The sequence below is a fragment of the Onychomys torridus genome, chromosome 6 (genome assembly GCF_903995425.1).
Source record: "Onychomys torridus chromosome 6, mOncTor1.1, whole genome shotgun sequence".
NCBI lineage: Eukaryota > Metazoa > Chordata > Mammalia > Rodentia > Cricetidae > Onychomys > Onychomys torridus.
This window is the reverse complement of record NC_050448.1, coordinates 100,777,858-100,796,080: the sequence shown is the minus strand read 5'-3', so window position 1 is coordinate 100,796,080 and position 18,223 is coordinate 100,777,858. Positions and strand designations below refer to the sequence as shown.

Sequence of the window (18,223 nt, the reverse complement as noted above, 5' to 3'; positions counted from 1 at the left end):
CAAATGCAAATCTATGGAACAAGGATAGTCACCTGTAGAAATGGCTCTAGAACAAATGACATGAAAATGTGAAGTATTGTGTACAAAGACCAAAGGCACTTCCTCCAATTAACTCAGATGGATCACTTTAAAACATATAGTACACTTGCCTGCAGGTAAGTGTAAAAAGCAAACTCCTAGAATACAAGAATGGAGAAAATCTGTATGCCCTCGGTTCTGACAGTGCAGTTAGAGTGCAGCATCAATCTGTGAAACAAGGAATTGGTAAGCTATTTTAATAAAAACTTTTGCTTCATGAAAGTCACTGTCAAGGATGCACATGAAAGGTATATATTCTGAGAACGTATTTTAGAGCAAGCATAACTGATATTAAAAAAACCTCATACAAATAATTCTTAAATTTTCACAGTAAGAAAACAACCCAACTTTAAGGGAAGAAATGGCACTAAACACAACGTTCATGAATGAACAGGTAAAGATGATCAAGACTGAGAGGTGTTCCACATTCTATTCATCCCAGGTTACTTATCATAGGAGCAATGGGATACCACAACTTACCACTTAGTTCCCAAGTCTAAAACCAAACTTCTGACCATACCAGATACTGGGAAGATGTGAAACAATGGTTGATTGTTTTTGAATGAAACATGCTATGGTTACTTTGGAAGACAGTTTTAAAGTTTCTATCAAAACTAGCAATAGTCTTAATTTGTTCACCAAAAGTAATATTTCTTGATTCAAATCCAATGGATTAAAACTTACATCAACAAATTTCTGCCCATGGATGTTTACTAGAAGACTTATTTATAGTTGACGAAATGTGGAAACTGCCAAGAAGCATTTCTATAGGTGAGAGGGTCAACTTCAGGGTATCTGTACAATGGACTACTAGTCAGCAGCAAAATGATGTGTGAAGCCACAAAAAATGCGAAGATCATTAAGTATATGTTACTAAGCAAAATAAATGATATGAAAATGCTACAAACTTTGTGTTACTACATGTGAGAAAATTTGTGAAAGACAAAAGTATAGGAATAGAAGAAAGACTGTTAGTTGCAGAGAGAGGAAGGAATGAGGAGTATAGAGGGGAGATAAGGGATGCTGAGAAGTAGTGAAACTAGTCTATTGTATGCTACCATTTTAGCGTTTGTAAAACCATACAAATTGCAACACGATGACGAACTTTGAGTGACGGTGATGTGTCACTCTTGGCTTATTATCAAGGCTGATACCACTGATGAATGGTGGTGGAAACTATATCTTCTGAACAATTTTCTTAAGAATTTAAACCTTCTCTGAAAACTAATGTCTGTTAATGAAAAGAACAAATTATTTCACAGCATGTATATACAAGCTTTTTGTTAGACCTTCCTAAACATCTTTGGATATTTCTAATCCACAAAACAGAATGACACTTCTCAATTTAGTTTGTTTTTGTTTTTTAATTTTGTGTATATGTTTGCATGCATATGTGTAAACACAAGCCCTGAGATCACAGGACAACTTCTGGGTGTCAGGCTAGGCAGCAAGCACCTTTACCCACCAATCCACCTCATCAGTCCCAGTAGGAGCCCACAGTGACTCGTTTGTGGCATGATTCCATCTTGACTCAAGGTCAGAGAGTTTAAGCTTGTCTTTACCCCTTTAGGCTGGATCACAGGATGTTTAGCCAAAGGAATGGTTACCAGATGTCTTATTCTTCAAGGCTGGATAACAGGATGTTTTGCCAAAGGCATGATTACCAGAGATGTCTTGAGAACTAAGGAGGTGTTTACACTTGTTTGTACCTTAAACCATGGTGTCCTTGTGAGGGGGAGGTCTTTTGCCCACTTCCCCTTGTTCTGGGTATAAAACGGCTGCTGCAGTATTGACTCAAAGCCCTCCCAAAGCTATCCTGTGTCTCTATCCTTTTCTTTTATGTCTACAACTCTATTTTTCCTATTATTTGTCAATCCTCACTCCCCTATTCAGGACTGTTCAACAGGCAGGGCAGGATCCAGCAAGTCCCGAAATAGCTTAATGGTTTTCAATCTCTTTCTACCTCAAGCTACTCTAAAGACATCCCCATAACGACATTCTTCATTTCTACTTCCTCTTTATTTCCCCCTCTCACTTCTTTCACATCCTTTTCCTGAGACTATTTTACTGATCTGCTAATCACCATTCAGAGCACAAGAAGACTTTCATTTTAGGAAGAAACAAAAATCAGTGATTTATTTAGATTGTTTGCTGGGAGAAGAAGGTTGTGAATACTCTCACATAAAATGATTTTTGTTTGGTCATACAAGAAATAATTGCAAGGCCAACAAGATGGCTGAGTGGGCAAAGGCACTTACGGCCATGCTGAGAACTAAATTTTGATGGCTGGAATTGACACAGTAGATGGAGAGAATGTGCTCCCACAATTTGTCCTCTAATAGCTACATGCATGTGTCTGCACACTGGTGGTTGGACACACACACACACACACACACACACACACACACACACACCTATGCACACTTGTGTATATATTATATATTCCCGGTAACAACAACATCAAAATAAAAGACAAGTGTCATTAGTTGTTGATTGATTTTACAGAGGGAAAATATGAATCATGAATCACTCTAAGACTTGAACCTTTCCCAGTAATGTATAGATTTTTCCTTGGATAATTCATGTCCCCTTTGTTCAGTATCATAGGAAATCCATCTTGTGACACACTCAGGCACTAAAGCAACTAGAACATCACACAATGAGGGGAATCATAACGAAGACACAGTTATACACAGGTGGAGAAAATGTGCTGAGGATGAAGAAGTAATATTTCTGTAAGACTAAGCAGACATGCAAAAAGAAATGAAATTAGGTTCTGGTTGTGTGGGAAGAAAACTCAACTTCTATAGTAAAATTGTATGACTTTTGGTTAGGAACACTCACAAAACTGAGTAGCATAATGTAGAGGAGAAAGGCTAGCAAGATGACAGAGGCACACTATGGCCCTGGTGCCCAGCTTGCATCAGTTATTGTTAGTGAAGAAATACAAAAGATGGAGCAAAGGAGAGCTGCAGACATTTCTATCCAACTGCCTGATGCTGTGTTTCATTCCAGAGTTACAAAGAATCATCTACTTTGAAATTCCAAAAGAGGGCTGGTAGACTAGAAAACCAACCTAGAAATCAAGGTTGAATTAAATTGAGGAGGCAGGAGTGGTGAGCCAGCTGAGAACATCTGGGAGAGTACAGAGATAGATGGAAAGGGGAGCTTTAATAGAAATGCTGAGTTGGTGTCTTAAGGAAAAAATAACAGCCAGTGAGATTCCCTCAGAAAGCCATGAGGTTTCAGAGAGGAAGGAAATTCCCACATGCAGAAGTCATCAGAGCAGAATTTTTCAGAAGGTTAGAAATTGTTTAATCAATTGCTCAAAAACACTATAATTAATTCTAATAAAATGTATATTTGTTACATTTTTAAATGAAATAGTATGAACAAAAAGAATGAATAAGCAAATAATATCTAAACCTGGGAGAACTGGGAAGTGAGTGTGATAGGGGTACATAGTATGAAATTCCCAATTAATAAAAAAAGATATTATGAATAAATTAATGAAAAATAGAATAAGAGGCTTTGCTTTGAAAAAGGGAGAGAAAAGGGAGACTTGAAGCAGAAAGGAAATCCTCTGTCCAGGACTAGAGATGGAGTGACACCAGCAATTCCCTATTAAATAAATAGTGTCTTCATTTGTATCACCTTTCTCTGGACACTTAAGTTCATTCAACTTATAGCCAATGGCAAGGAGGTGATTGGCACCAATTGAAGCTTGCTTTGGTCTAGCTCACTACTCATTCTTTAGAAGACATTGTTCCAAAGTGTATTGATTTATATCCTTGTTAATTGTCTCTGAAGACTAGTACCGAGGTTGTGACCCATGAAATATAAAGCTCTCACTCACTTTGCTCTTGTATTTGTATTCCCAATTCTCTAAAACGATAGAGACCAATGAAACCGGAATATAGAAACCTCAAAACTTCTAAATGCAGAAAGGAGTGAAAAAGTTAACATATGGTATTTAACATAGAAGTTTCATTCAAACAAGTCATAAAGACCTTTCTTAAAATGCAAGTTATAAAAGTAACTGAACTTATTTTAATTGCCTTTTTTGTTATATGATTTCCATGTGCTTCTAAAGGTGTTACAATTTTATTTACAAATTATTATAATAATATTTGAAATCTCCTACAAGCTTTATTTTAATAATTTTCTTTCTGAAGTTATGTATTACTTTATCATTATAAATGAAGTTTGCCAACATCAGAAGTAACTAAAGATTGTTCTCTCTTAAAGTTAATTCTGACTATTACTTCTTCACTACTGAATTCCTAGTAAAGTCATCTAAAGTAATCAGTAGAAGATTCCCAGAGAACATGTAGATCAATCTGGGCAATACAATTAGAGTCAACTCTGCACTGCAGAGTAAGATCTCACAGGTTTTCATGTATTTTTTCCTTGTGATGTGGCCTTATCAAGGTGTTTATGTAACATTCAACGTTACTGAATGAGCATGTGGCCATTGAAAAGAAATGCTAAGTTAACACTTTATTTTGTGTATAAGAAGTATAAATTCTAGTTAATGAAATAATTACGTAAAAACTTAAAGAATAAACATGGGGAGGGTACAAGGCCTAGAGAAGTCACCTGACAAAGGCAGCAAAACCCTGATAATGGAAAACAGTGTTGTTCCCATTGCTGTTACTCTGTGTCACTTCTCTAAACACTAGTAAATGTAATTTTCACTGTCTAGCAATAAGCTTATTAAGAAATACAGTAAAATATAAAATATTTTTTGCTGATTTTTTCTAGTATAATAGTATCCACTGTGTCTTCCTTCGACATATTTAATTTGCTATGTGCCATCTGGGTAATTCTATATCCAGAGAAAACATGCTCCATTTGATTACATTAATATTTTTACTATTTTTCATACATCTGCTCTATATTTTATCTTATAAATTTTCACAGGCTACACAAAGCAATAGCAGCTTGATCATCAATGGGAAATAACATGGAAGGTAATATGTAAAACTATCTTTTAACCCAAAACTAATACAGGCACTAACATTCTCAATTTGGAAAGAAAAAGAATACATATAAACTGATGAAAAGGGATTTAGAGTAATTTCAATAATCCTGTTATTCAGTCTACAGAATGTGAAAAGCTCTTCACCAACCCCACATCCAACAGGGCTGATCTCCTTAACCATCAGAGAAATGCAAATGAAAACAGCTAACTGGGGTTCTTAGGAGCTCACAGAGTCTGAATCAAGAACCAGGGAGCATGCATGGGACTGACCTAGGCTCTCTATGACAGGGTAGCTTGGTCTACTTTGGGGATGTCTAACAGTGGGGGCATGGGCTTTCCCTAATGCTTTGACTGGCTCTTGTGAACCTATTCCTCATATTAGATTGCCTTGCCCAGCCTTAATGCAAGGGTAGGTGCTTAGACTTACTGTAACTTGATATGCTATGAGACTTGTTAATACCCATAGGAGGCCTGCCCCTTTCTGAACAGAAGAGGACTAGATTGGGGTGGGGGGAAGAGGAGGTGGGGACAAGGAAGGGAGGAGAGGAGGGAGGGGAAACTGTATTTGGGATGTATAATAAATTAGTTAATTAAATGTATCAAAGGGAAAAATAATTTGGCTATTTGTCAGAGCAACATTGTTTCATCTGTTACTACATAACTTGAAAACTGAAGTCTAGTATTTTTAGTGAAGTTAATGGTAGATGCATTAAATGTAATAAGCCTGCACCAAAACCATCACTTAGCATGTTTTATTTACTAAGAAAATGGACAGTTATGAAATGTAAAATATGATGGTCATCTTCAGAATGTATTTGACAACCAGGAGTTAAAGTAGACTTGTTTTAGTTTTAGAAGAACGAGATCAGTTTAAGATATACAAATAGATACATTTTAATCTAAAAACTATAGTTATACCATTCTACTCCCAGTCCAGGTCAATAGCAGTAATACGTGACATAAACCTGTGAACTGTATTGGTATGAGTAGTAAAGAGATGGTGATTAAGCAAGATATCTTAGGTTTTCATTGAGTAACTACAAAAATATGAATAGAAACTTTAGAAAGAATCTTCTTCCCACTTCATGTATTAACCTACTGGAGAGATAGAAGACAAGACCACCCAAGAATCACTTCATTTTGTTTCATTCTAAATTATTTCATTTTTAGAAGGTTTGTTTTCTTCATTATTTCAATTTGCATGTACATCTTCTACTTCACAATGCCAGGGACTCAAGGTAGGTTATTAGAAGCTTTTTCCTAATTGCTTTGACTCTGATCTATGCTTTGCTTTCTTTATTCTGTATGCTACATTGTAATTTCCAAAGTCAAGATGAATTTATATTAAAATATTCATCAATGAAGTTTGACCCTTTTATTAGATTATCAATATTCATACTCATGCAAATACAGTAGAGAGTACGATAAGCTATTCCTTATTTTTCCAAGTGAAGAGCTTTGGGAAGAGATTGGAAACAGCCAAACTCCATCACTCAAAGATTACTTTAAAGGGGAGCAAAAGCTATATTACATGTCAAAGTAAGATTACTGATGTTTGTAATTAAAACTTAATTCCATTAATTTAAAATGTTTGAAGTTTACAAATTTGCTATTATTTTTAAAATTTATTTTCACATTTTACCTTCCAGCAATTCTACAAAGGAGGCATTATAACTCCATTCACAGGGCCTGAACTCTTGGCACAAAAATTTTTACTAATCTTCTGATGATTTATTCATAAGAAGTGCTAGCCAGACTTAGAACCAATATTAAGTGATCCAGAAGTCATTGTTTTGATACCTTATGCTAGATCTTGATATTTATTTTTAAAACTAATTTATGGCTTGCATTACTATATGTCTTAATACAGCTTCATTCCCAAATTACTCAAATAATTTATATTAACAAATAAAATTTCATAGAAAGCACAGATATATTTATTAATGTCCTTATTTGCATATCTTAGTTACTGAACTATCTCAAAAGACCAACAAAACACCATGTTTAAATTTAAAAAATTAAGCCTTCATATAGACATTATTTTCATCACTTCATATTTCCAAAGATGTTAGATACTATATAAATAACACTTCCATGAAATTCTAGGTTCACTACTAGAGTTTGGTGGACAGAGTGCTTACTCAGAAAATTTTTTATATTAAAAACATAACATGAAAAGTAGTAAGAAAACTTAGAAGTCACTATATATCTGTTCCTTAAGTCATAACTTGGTTTTTCTTTTTTTTTTTTTAACTGTTCTATCTTTTTATTTTTTATTTTTTTCCTTTTTTATTTCAAATTTTATTTTTATATGGATATTTGTGTTTTAATTTTACATATCAGCCATGGGTTCCCCTGTCCTCCTCCCTCCCGCTCCCACCTCCCCCGCAGCATCCCCCCCCCCCCCGCCCCATTCCCATCTCCTCCAGGGCAAAGATTCTCCTGGGGATTCAGCTCAACTTGGTAGATTACTGGCAATGGTTGAGAGAAATCCTGAACTGACCTAGTCTGGTGATCGGATGGCCAAACACCCTAACTGTCGTACTAGAACTCTCATCCAATAACTGATGGAAGTGGATACAGAGATCCTCGGCCAGCCCCCAGATGGAGCTCCAGGAGTCTATTTGGTGAGAAAGAGAAGGAATTGTATGAGCAAGAATTGTTGAGACCAAGATTGGAAAAAGCACAGGGACAAATAGCCAAACTAATGGAAATACATGAATTATGAACTAAAAGCTGTGGAGCCCCCAGCTGGATCAGGCCTTCTGGATAAGTGAGACAATTGAATAGCTTGAACTGTTTGGGAGACACCCAGGCAGTGGGACTGGGACCTGTTCTTAGTGCGTGAGCTGGCTGTTTGAAACCTGGGTCTTATGTGGAGACACTTTGCTCAGCCTGGAAGGAGGGGTCTGGACTTGCCTGTACTTAATTTTTCTGTTTTTCAAATGGGTAGATCAACCTGTGTTGATTGATTTAATTGAACACCATCTCATCAATTTCTGCAATGTATCACTTTTCTTGATACTATGTAGAAACTCCTTCCTTCTCTCTTTCATATTTTGGGTTGAAGGTATCCCAGAGTATAACACTTATACCTTCAACAAGAAATACATGTTTACTGGTCTTTTGTAGTACCTTTTCTTCAAGTATCACCATTTGACCCACTGCTTAGTACATGGCGTGGCTCCCCTGTGTTCCTCGTGCTTTTTATTAATCAAAACCACACTCCTTGTCAACTCTTTAAGCATTCTCATTGCTAGAAAGCTCGAGTTAAATTGGAATGGAGGACAAACATAGGAATAACAATTATACCATGAGGTAATAGGCCCTGAGATATAACTAAATGGGACAGAAGAGTAGTGCCTGGGTCAGTATTGAAGAAAAGAATGCCAGAAACTGTACAGAATATAAGGCCTTAGGAACCTGAGACTGAGAGATAGACCAAATGATGTCAGATCTGTACTCAACAGGATTATTGATAATTGTTTCCTTGGTGCTGACACTATGATTTCACTCACGCCTTCTAAAACAGTGTTAGTGATATAGTAAATAGACTTATCCCAGTTATTCCTCTTATTGAGCATGAAGTACTTTGTAATTGACAGTAGTAATATATATATAGTCAGTAATTATACTTATCCTTCTGGATCATTTTTTAACTCAACCATTTGAGTAACTGAGTGATATTTTTAGAATTTTCTCTCATTCTCCTACCAATATTTGGAAATAATTGGGAAGTCAGCTCTTCCACTGCTCATGTTTCAACAGCATCATTAGCTTTTAGAATTTACAAACAGAAATGTGGTTTAAGGTAATTTATGTTGATATTAGTTTTTTAAATATTTGGAACTGAAAACAATAGAAGCAAAATCAAAACCTCTATTTTGTAAAATTGCATGGGTAAATTTCCTATTCTCCAATAAATAACACAAATTGTGCCTTAGCCTAAACTCCTCCATGCAAATCCTCAGAACTTGGAAGGATAACCAATAAGCAGAGACAATTTCTAGTCTTCCATCTTGTATATTATAAAAAAATTGCTAGCACTAATCACAGTATTTCCTAGGAGGAAAAAATAATCATCCTTTTGAATTCAGCACTCAACTTTGAAATGGATTTTCAATGGGAAGGTTTATTAGAAGAGTATTTACTAACTAGTTCTATCTATAATTTTCACTGTATACCTTTGATTTCCCACCTTTATTCATCTTTATAGGACTCATGGCCACTTCCCTTTTTCCCACCAGAATATAATCCTCAGGAGAATGGGTATTATTTGTTCTACTACTTTAAATAGCATCTATTACATAGTAGAGAAAATAATACTTATTATCATAAACACTGTGAACATGAGTGAACAAAAATTAAAGCCTTTTTATTCCTCCATGAAATAAGAACTATGAAAAGATAGAGGAATAGAATAATTTAAGAACTAAATTGATTCCAGCTTCAATTAGTCAATTTTTACATCATTTTCTGTGGTTATTAGGAAAAATGCCTTTTTCTAAGGAAAGCTTCTTTCCAAACAGAGATATGGGGAACCATATACTTAAAAGCGATTGAATAAATATAATTTACACCCAAATTTTTGTTTTTACTTTACCTCTTACAATATGTGAACTTTTCCTTGTACTGACATAAAATTTATGGAAAGATGGTTTGAGAAGCAGATCAAATTTAAATTCTAATTCTAATTATTCACTTGCACTTTAGAGTAATGAACAGAATTAGGACTTTTATATGCATTTGTTAGGAGCATATGCATCACTGCATCTGTTTCCTCCCCTTGTATTAGTCTCTAGTGTTGCTATATTTATTTCTGAGGTTTAAACGATTCTTTAATGTAGGCGTGAAACACTATTCAGTGCATCAAGAACTCTTTAGAAAAGTCTGATGAAATATGACAAATTTTGTGGATCAGCAGTCTACAATTGAGTTTCTGATTCAGGAATGGAGTCAAGCCAAGCTATCTCAATGTACACAATAGCTTTCCTCCCATCGTCTTCCCCCATCAGCATGGCAGTTGGCCTTTGGGCTGCATGTGAATGTTAGCATGTTTGTTACTAAATATAAAAATGATTAATAATGACTTTTAGACAACAATTATAATGATTATTTGCTTTTCCTATTTTATTTTTAACTCTATAGTACATTTGGTGTGGGAAAATACACTGCGGGAGCATATGCACAGGAAACAAAGAACTGTATATAAAGTATTTAGAAAAGTAAATTGCCTATCAGCATAGCAGGAGAAGAGCTGTTAGTTACATTCAGAGCTACTTTTCCGATGCTAATTTCCCATTTTATCTTACTTTCCTCCTTATTGCTTTAACCAACTTTCTCCATGCATTTCCCACTTACTCTGTGCTCACACCAGGTCCTTATTATATGTGCTGCCATGTTAAACATGAGTGATTTACCCACCAGCTATGTAAGAAAGCACTAAACACGTCATGGCAAAAGTGAGTAGGAAAGAAGCAAAGGAAGAAAAATCGGAAACAGAGAAAGTAAAGCAGGGGATGACAGAATTAATGCAAAAGGAGAATAAAGGGCGGAAAGAATAAAGTGGAGTGAAGGTGAAGACAGTGTGGGCAAAGAAAGCATCCCAGGCACTGTAGACCGACCTTTACTCTTCGCGTGAACACACTGAACTTGGTCTGGTGACTTTCAACTTCTATATAGTTACAGTAAAAGATTATTAAATAATTTTAATAAGACTAGAGGTAACAGCAATAGACCTCTTGATATATATATATATATGTAAAAAAATAAAATAAAACCCCGAGTTTGAGTCCTAGTACTGCAAGAAAAGCATGGAAAAGAAAAAAACAAAGCCAATAAATATTGACGGGAAAAGCTGGATTTCGGTAATTCTAACTTTGGAACATGAGGTGTTTATGCTATGTGATTATGCCTGTCACTTTGTTAAATTCTGCTTTCTTTATAGCACTTTTCAAACATTTCAAACAACTGTTCTTGTGAATAGAAGGGTAAGACTTTGGAACAGAAATTTCAGTTGTAGGACCTAATAATATTATTATCTATCTTGTTTTCAAAAGTACCCTGGATACATCAAAGAGTATTCCCAAGCATTTGGCTGTAAGACATTTTAACTCTGTGTGCTTTCCCAGGCACTTCCTGAGGTTCTAGTAATTAATAATGATTATTCATTTACACTTCACAAATTGTCTTATATAAATTTCTTTGAAAAATACTTATAACATACAATATATTTATATTAACTCAGAAGGACACAAGAAAGTCATGGTTGATATTGTCATTGTGTAAGTCATTTGGTTATAACCTGTGTCATGTCTGAACTATCTTCATACTAAGGGATACAACATATCATAAACGGACAACAGAAATACATGTATCATGTAATATCTGCACAACCTTTACAGATTTAAATGTAGAGGAAGTTACTCTTTTCATCTCAAAACTATTCTCATCTCAAAAAACTATTTATTTTGAGATATCTGATACTTCACTGAACTTGATATTAATTATCAGACTATCTGGAGTTTGGGGGGAAATCTATCAATTCAATATTGCTTAAAGATTTTTTTTTTTTTTTGTCTAGCCTACTATGTGGTATCAGCCCTTAGAAATTAGATAAGGAAACTTGGCAAATACTGCATGTGCATAAGTTCTTTATTATCATTGACTGCTCTGAATGCCGAAGCTTGAAGAAAACAAGTCAAAAGGCAAGTTCACTTAACACTTGGTACAACGCATTGCTAAAACTTTCCCAAGTGTTAAGGAAAGGCTGTCTGCCTGCTACATCATGATGGCCTAAGGCAAAATGTCTGGCACCTGACCCATTTCTCTCCCTTTGTGAACTTAAAATAAATAACAGACAACATCTCCTTTTGCTTGTTATTTGGGGTGCATAATGAATGAGAGTTTATCTTTTCTTGTCTAGCTACAACACCATGAAAGTCTTTGGTATCTCTCCTTTTACTGGACCTTTCATAGGCTGGTTGCTTGAATAAAACCCCGAAGTTCTTTGTTTTGGTACCCATCCATATACAGTACTTCTGATATCTCTGCCATTCCAAGCTAGTACTTGGATGAGGCAGGTCATCACTTCTTTATTTTCCAGTACATATGTGTTTTATGGGGTTTATGCTAGGTATATGTATGTATGTATATATATGATTTCACATATATATTATTTCATATGTATACATGATTTTATTCTAGCAACCTTTGATAAAGAAGAGACCTTTGCTACTTTACAGTCTTGCTTTAGTCTGACAATATATTTGATTCTGAAATATTCTGGTTTGTACAGGTTAGACTTAAAACATAATGCATTATCAATAAATTTAAGCCCAGAAAAAAAAAATTAGCCTTCTGGGTGTATAGCTCCTCAGGCCTGGCTGACAGCCAAGACTGATATTCTAGCTTTACTTTATAAGTTTCCCCAGCTGCTTTCCAAATCTAGAGAGGCAGCATCAGCCAGAACCTTCTAGTTTGAACACAGTATGCTAAATGCTTCTCTGTTCTCCCTGAGTAGTTGCCACTAAATGAAATAGAGTATTATGGGATTTTATTCTCACAGGCTACTTTCCCACTCATAAAGAAAGTAGGAGGAGAACACAGATACATTAAACTTCTTGGCAACAATTCTTGTTTGGATTAGAAATGTTTATTTAGTAGCATTTAAAAAATACTACTTCTGGTATTGAGATTAATTAAGGATTTGAGGTATTTTTTTAATATGATCATGGCATGCCTTCTTGGAGGAAGAAATAGTAGGTATCAGATGTAACATTTTTCAGGCCAGACAAAATCTAAGACTTTTTTCCTCAGGTGAATATGTGTGTGTGTGTGTGTGTGTGTGTATTCCATATGAACTTCTATTTTGATTTTCAAAACTATGTTCTACGTATTTATATTCAAATGGATTTCTCATTGATTTGTTAAAAATAAAATGTAATAAATATTTATAAAATTTTCTTTTACCTAAGACTTATGCCTGAAATGTATCTGTATTTTCCCATCAAGGATGACTTTCATGCTTTAGTTTGAAAGCAGTACACATTTCAGTTTTCTCACTAGGTTTCCACCAAATCTTCCCCTGTCCGTATGCATATTATAGAAGCATTAGCATCCTAAGGTTGCCAGAGGAGTCTTTACTGAAAAATGGCAGCAATCACAGTGAGTTCAAATGTCTACTTCTATACTGAGGTAAACATAAATGGCATATTTTTCTCATTCAACACTTATGTTTTTGGGAGTACTGGTCGGAGACTTAGATCCTTCTGGCCAGTGATTGTGTATGCTTGACATATACTTGCTTCATGGAAGCAAACAAAACAAAGTAGGTTTTACTACCTATGTTTCTGGATATAGTTAATTGGAACAATTCTTGTAAAAAGATGAAAACAGTTATTTTGATCTGAAATAAAACCCATTAAAGCCATTTGAGGGAAAGTCATTGCCCCCTGGTTTGGGAGAAATCCAAGCAGTTTTAATAACTTCTGTCTTCACCAGTTTCCTCCTATACCAAGAACTACAGGATTTAAACTCTGAACTTGACAAGAAAAGGTGGAGAGCTAAAGCCTGAATTATAGAAATCCATCAATATCTTGGTGCATAATTAATATTAAAGCAACTATGACACTAAGTTAACGAATAGACACCGAGAAAAGACACTACAAAGGCACGCAGAAAAGATGATGAACTGATGAAACTTTCTCAGAGCTAATTAAGGTTAAGAACAGAGTCTATCATAATAAACAACATATCACTTTTAAACACTATTACAGAAACTGAAAACTATCATTGTATAATTCGGACAAGTTAAAAGAAAGTAAGTTCCTAATATTTTTAATCTTCAATTTCTTCGGACATACATATTGGGAATGCTAACTAAAATCAACTTTAAACATCTGTTTTCCCAACTTGTTTTGCCCAAGGGATTTTGTAGGTGTGTGGGGGTATGACACTGAGATGCTTGCTCATGTTCTCCTCACAATCTAGAATATGAACATGACATTCATTTATAACAGGAGATAGTGGATAACATCTATTTTATTATGAACAGTGTATGACTGTGTCATACAGTGTGTGCCAGCTGTTTCTCTCAAGAATACCATCCAGACACAGAACACATATAAATCTCAGGTGTCAAGGAGAAGAATTCTCATCTTGGGCAATTTGCATGCCATATTCCCAGTAATACTTCCTAGGTATTATTTAAAACACCAGCCACAGTTATTACTAAGGTTGAGTTTGCAAAATTGGTGATTTCAGTAGGAACAGGACTAAACTGTTATCAAGGGAGGGGTTTGGGTGCAAATATCGAGGTTAATGTTTAAAATTAATTTGCTGTTGCAGTTCATTGTACACAGGACAGTATGTTCTATTCACAGGGCAAATATAACTTCTATAAAGCATACTGACAGGTATGTACACACATGCCAGAAAGAGAGATTGAATTTGGCTCTAAAAGTATCTGCTTCTATAAATTTTTTACACACACACACACACACACACACACACACACACACACCAAACAAAAAAACAAAAAACAAAAAAAAAAAAAAACTTTAGAGCGGTTAACTTGTTTATGAAGTTAAGCTACACATACCCAGTCATTGTCAATTTTAACAAATTAGGGCAGTAACTTACCTAGAGAAGCATCTCGATTTATTTTTTTTTCTTTTGCTAACTTGAATTTATCCAGAGTTAGGAAATGAGATATCCAGAATTTAGGTTTACTTGGCTCCAGGTTAATTAGCGGAGCTTTCAGTTTGTGCCATCTGCCTCAACAGGATTCCGGGAGCACTCTTCAGCTCCGGGGCTGGTGTCTGAACTCTTCCAGCAGTCTTTTTATTTATACACACATTGTCCTTTTCAAAACAAGCAGCCAGCTGGAATGATTCAGACCTCTGTTCAGCACACCGTTAAAATGCAGCTTCCTTCTCGGACACGAGCATTACACCAGGGAGCAGACTGGGTACAGCAAAAAGGCTATGAGAACTATTTAATCACCGGAATACCAGCTGCTCCTGTCTGCTGCTGCGACTGCTGCTGAGCCTCTTGCTTAGCTGGAGTCGGTCTTTCCCTCCCTCCCTCTTTCTCTCATATCTCCAGAACTATGAAGGCAGCTCTGCCGGGTTATGATTGGTAGAAATAGCCAATTCCTTCAGCTAATCATCTTCAAGACTTTCAAGGACCTGAAGCTGTTGTGATGTCATCCAGTCAGTGGGATGTTACACATGGACACATTCCAGCAGAAGCTAATTCAGCAACCGGCTGCCTTCCCCTCACACAACACTGATTGATTGGATGCTCCTTGTGGATTTGTATAATATTTCATTGTACAGTTGGAATATTTCCTGCAAAATCTGAGCATAGCATTCCACTTTGCAACTGTGTCACTGTATCAACTGTTCTATCAACTGTTGTAGTGGGCTAATAAAAGTTCACGATGGGCTCTCTGCTCTGAATATGTGTCAGCCGAAGACTCAATTCCAAATGAAACAAAATCCAGCAATGAGCAATAGAAAACTTGGAGAAATATCTGTAAGCTACCAAATCCTGGGAGTTATAATATTATAACCATGTGTTATAAGTAAGAACAGATATATGTGTATAATTATGTACTGTTTATTTATTGAGGTAAAATCTGAATTACTATGGGAAACTACTTTTCTATTTCTCAAACTTTAAAATTATCTCCATAAATACAAGATGATGGTGTCCTTTGCTGACTACTAACTCTTGAAAACACATAAAGAAATGTTAAAGTATGTTTGTGTACTTTATATAAGGTCTTTGTACTTTTTGCAATAGAATGCATATACAGAGGTAAAGTGTTTGCAGGGATGGTCCTTTGTAGACTATATGGTTCTTTTTCACTCAGTATCTTCTTTAGTCCCAATTATTTAATTAAATAGAACAACACACAAACATAAATGAAGATTTGCTTCAAGGCAAAATAGAGCTGCAAACTCTTCTCTATGTCATAGTTTTCTGCTGTGTATATCTTCAGTTATAAGTGGTGCATGTAGTATTAGGGCAATTCAGTAAAAACCTACTACTACAGAGTGAGAGGTGGATGGCAATAGAAAAGCCATTAATGATAGTATTTATTATATAATCTGCCTCCTATAGAATTGGTGTTAATGGATATATAGCATGTGTCTGCTAGTTGCAGATACTCAGATGCACAGCAAGTTGAGGAAAACCATACCTATCAATATTGCAAAAGTATTTAAAAGTTATTTATAAACAGCAAATACAATCTAGGAAATTGTGAATTGTACGTCCATTATTTTTCAGGTAAATAGGTAAATAAATATTAAAGAAAAGTCTGATTATAAAACCTTCCAGAAGGGTTCAGGAATGTCTCCTTACTTGCTATCAACATGTGGGTGGCAAAGATGCATTTGAAGGTCAAGGCAGAATTTTTATACTAATACCTGTTAAATTTGAGCTGGATGAGCATCTTACAGATAAATCTTTTACCAATATTATAATAAAATGATGTTAAGCGTAAAATACTATGTCATGATCCAGTGCAGATAAAGACAAATTCTAAAAGCTGTTTGAAATTTTCTCTTATGTAGTTTTTCCTCATTGTTTGTGGTAATGAGGATCGAACCCAGGGCCTTGCTAGTAAAGCAGCCTGCCACTCTACATCCTCTCAGTCATAGGTTTTCTTTTATTCTCTTTCTTTTATTTAATTATGTTTATTTAGTATCTTAAGCTCTTGGGAAATTGCTTAAGTGAAAGGTACATTATTGCAGAATACTTGAGGTTATTACGCCATTGCTGTGGTTCTATTTCAGAAGCCAATAAAGAAACAATGCTGTACGAATGGTTGCACTTATTGGAATTAAATGACAGCTCAGTATTCTCACTACAAAACTATCCCATAAAAACATGGAGCAGGGTTTATAGCCTTGGTATGGTGGTGAAGGTGAATGGTGTAGAATAATTACAAAGGAAATAAGTTGATCAGGTGATTTTTTTCTCTAGCATTAGTCTACTTAGTGCTTTTATTTGAAGATACATACCAATTTTTCAGGTGAAATTATAAATACTATTTGAGTACTTTGACCATGGAAGTGTTATAGTGCTAAGTCAGTTCTAACACAAAAGATATTATTTATTAAGTATGAATTATAATAAAAATATCCAAAAATAAGAAATTAAAATTCTATTGTAGGAAAAGAAAAATACTAATTAATTGACATTTTCTCTTTATTAAAAATAAAGTAAATATTCAAGACAGAGCATAACACAACATTCATAAATGAATTCAAAACCACCAAGAATATATTTATTTTCCTGGAGAAAACTGGAGAGATTCAAACATCCAGACTAAATGATGAATATAAAACAATCCCCAAAGTAATTTGACATTTTTCATATAAATTGACTTTGCATATTGTATTCTCCTATGATTACTAGGGAACTTACAACTCATGAAAATGTTAGCTATTGCATTTGCTACGTTGTCTTATTCAAGAAATAAAGATGATGACTGTGTGCTTTGTGACAGGAACATGCTAAACAAGAGAATACAAAAAGGAATAATTTGCTGAAGCTTTGGTTTGTTTATGTGTTTGTTTGTTTAGATCAATTAACTTGAGTTACACAATGCATTGGCCTTGTACTTGAGTCAGTTATAACCTTTATTCTACTAGTTTATAATAAGATAGAATATGCAAAGCACTTAGCTTACTGCTATAGTTGAATCACAGAGAAGAGATGCTCTTAATTTTGTTTTGACATCATGTTAAAGACAATCTAATTTTCTCTTATTCACTAAGTGTGAATTTAAACTAAGATATCAGTGGATCTTTACTAACTTGAATTCAACATATTGTACCAGTCAGGATTATAATTCCACAAAATATGCTTTCCTGGTTGCTTCAGTGAGATGTGAATTCTTTGATCAGCTCAAAATCTTTTTGTTCAACTCAATTTCCCTTAAGCATAACATTTCAATATCCAGTGGCATGTCAACAAAGCAGTAAAAATGTATATATGTCTTAAGCATTATTTAGAAGTTACAAACCTGAAAAAAGAATACATTGTTTACTATCCACTTAAAATAAATAAATACAAATAACAAAAGCCAAATATATAGTATTCTAATAATATACACTTTCTAATATGTTGATATCAATTCCTTTA

General features: G+C 34.8%; 1 protein-coding gene across 1 annotated transcript in view; it reads right to left on the bottom strand.

The window, feature by feature from the left end:
* Window positions 1–15,175, bottom strand: part of Ndst4 (N-deacetylase and N-sulfotransferase 4) — a 322,264-nt gene extending 307,089 nt beyond the window's left edge. The window contains exon 1 of the mRNA XM_036190450.1: window positions 14,705–15,175. The gene's annotated coding sequence lies outside the window, so the exon portion shown is untranslated. The remainder of the gene's footprint in view (window positions 1–14,704) is intronic.
* Between the last annotated feature and the right edge of the window lie 3,048 nt (window positions 15,176–18,223).